Below are 2,188 nucleotides of genomic sequence, written 5' to 3'. Positions count from 1 at the left end.
CCGAGTCCAGCCGAGAGTCCAGCACACAACTAGAGTTGCAACAACTGCGAACAACTTGAGGTCAACTGGAGATGAGTCGGTTGGGTCAATATTGGAACGCTTGCCGGTAGTCACTGAGCCGAAGAGCATTAGCGTTGGGGAGAACCGGGAGAACACTATTTTGTGGACGTCGATGATGTGGCTTACAACGTTGCTTATTGTCCAGCGTCCAGACGACACGTTATGTTCCCGGGAGGAACACAAAGCGAGCAGTTGGCTTTTGCCACAACACCTCAACCGAGCCAATACTTTCTTAGACATTAATCATTTTCAGGGAATCTATGTGTGCAGCGAGGTGTTCAGTGTGAAATAAAAATAGTTGTGAATACGGTTCATAATGATTTTGAGAAGACCCGTTTTTCGTAGATTTCACCAGGTTCTCGCTATCTGTCTGACCGACGTTGGCAGTCGTGGAAAAAGCTTATGGAATCAAGGATTGATTAGAAAAATCATTTATTTTTTTCAAATAGTATCGTATCTCTCTTCCGTAATCATTCATGCAATTAACTCAGTGCGCTCTCCGCTCTGCGGAAGCATTCTTCCAACTCAGTTGACTCCGCGGTTGACTCCCGTTGTGGAACGATCCGAGGAACGATTCCGACGTCCTTCTCATCAAAATATTCGGGTTTCTGTTGGGAAATTGCACTTTGTTTAGTTTATTCAATTTGATTTGTGGCTATGCTTACCATACTGCTCAATCTCCAGTGAAATCTATCACGGTGGAATTAATAAAACGGCACTTTAAAATTTGTTAGTTTAGAGAAACTTTGGTAATGGAATACGAAGTGGAACCCCAACAAGCTAAAGCCATCAAAATTATTTGTTTTTGTTTACATTTGACAGCTCACTTGACAGTTTGTTGACAGGATGAAGAGAAGTTGGCGAAAATATCCGTACACGGAACTACAAATCAACCCAAATTTAAGTTGTTTTGACGCAATCCCGGTCTTCCGTGGAATTACTCAAATTTGCGTCAAACAGCGATAGTGGTGAGTGAGTAGTTCTCGTTTGAGAGCGGCAAAAAAATTAACCCAGTGGTAAGTTATTTTCACCCAACGGAGGCCTCAAATGACGCAAATTTGGGTTAACTCAAGAAAATCTAAATTTGGCTTCTTCCACGGAAGAGCAGCGGATGCGTCGGTGCTTCTCTCTTTGTTTTCGACAACATTGCGGTGGGGCGAGGGAGAAAACAACCCAACTTTGAGTTAAAACTTTAAGCAGTTTAGCCAAATTTGAGTTTTCAAAACTTATTCTTTGGGTTATAATATTTTTCCGTGTATATATCCGTTTCTAATCGCTCTATCCTTTTTGAAAGCGTTCACAGTCTTCTCTATCCCTTACCAAATACACCGAAAGTAATCATTACGGCGATATCCTCTGAGGGCTTTTCAAAAGACATGGTAAGATTTTTGGAAAACGGCTGGTGCCATTCCCCTCGGATCAACCAGATCCTTTATTCCTTCGAGGTGGGTGAACGAAAATGGTAACCCATGAAGAGATACACACTTGATCACTCCAGCAAATAGGCGTTCCCGGGACATTCGCACAGAGATTTTTGGATCCTGACGTTCTGCTGGATGAGCATTACTTTGACTGGTACCAAGATTCAAAATTTCATACTCTCTCGGATGTAGCTTTTGAATGTGGCGCTTCAAATTTCCTACGCTGTAGGTCGCTTGTGTGTAGCTGCAATTTTCAACAGCAGCACATCGAAATCCACCGCATGCCAACTTTTTTGTTACGCTTTCGATGATGTCCGCAATGCCTCGTCGCTTTCTCGAATTTGGAGGATCCATTTTCCGCAACACGATTACTTCCACAGAGGCTTTGCAATATGAAACGACCGCAATGTTTACAGTTTTTGACAGTTCGCTCAATGAAGGATGAGAATATCAATTTTCGTAGTGAGTCATCTCTAGTGAGAAGAATTGTCTGAGAGTGAGAAATACATCTCATCGGCGAACATTGTTTACGATTTTTCATTGCATCAAACGTGAGAGAAAAAAGATTTTCGGAGATAATTTCGTGAGTAAGAAAATGAAAATCATATTTTCACTGAAAATTCTAGTGAGTGAATATTTATCAATCGCGAAAAAGAGTGAGAATTCAAAACCCTGGTGTATACTTTTATTTCTGAGTGCAGATTAAA

At 41.5% G+C, this 2,188-nt stretch overlaps 1 long non-coding RNA gene across 1 annotated transcript; it reads right to left on the bottom strand.

The window, feature by feature from the left end:
• Positions 1-475: 475 nt before the first annotated feature.
• On the bottom strand, positions 476-927 carry LOC134291469 (uncharacterized). Its single transcript, XR_009999109.1, has 2 exons — positions 726-927; positions 476-668 (listed from the first exon to the last, which is right to left on the bottom strand). It is a non-coding gene; the product is annotated as an uncharacterized LOC134291469 (long non-coding RNA).
• Between the last annotated feature and the right edge of the window lie 1,261 nt (positions 928-2,188).

Source organism: Aedes albopictus, chromosome 1, assembly GCF_035046485.1.
Source record: "Aedes albopictus strain Foshan chromosome 1, AalbF5, whole genome shotgun sequence".
Lineage (NCBI taxonomy): Eukaryota > Metazoa > Arthropoda > Insecta > Diptera > Culicidae > Aedes > Aedes albopictus.
Note: the sequence above shows the minus strand (reverse complement) of the source record. Positions and strands in the feature narration are given on the sequence as shown.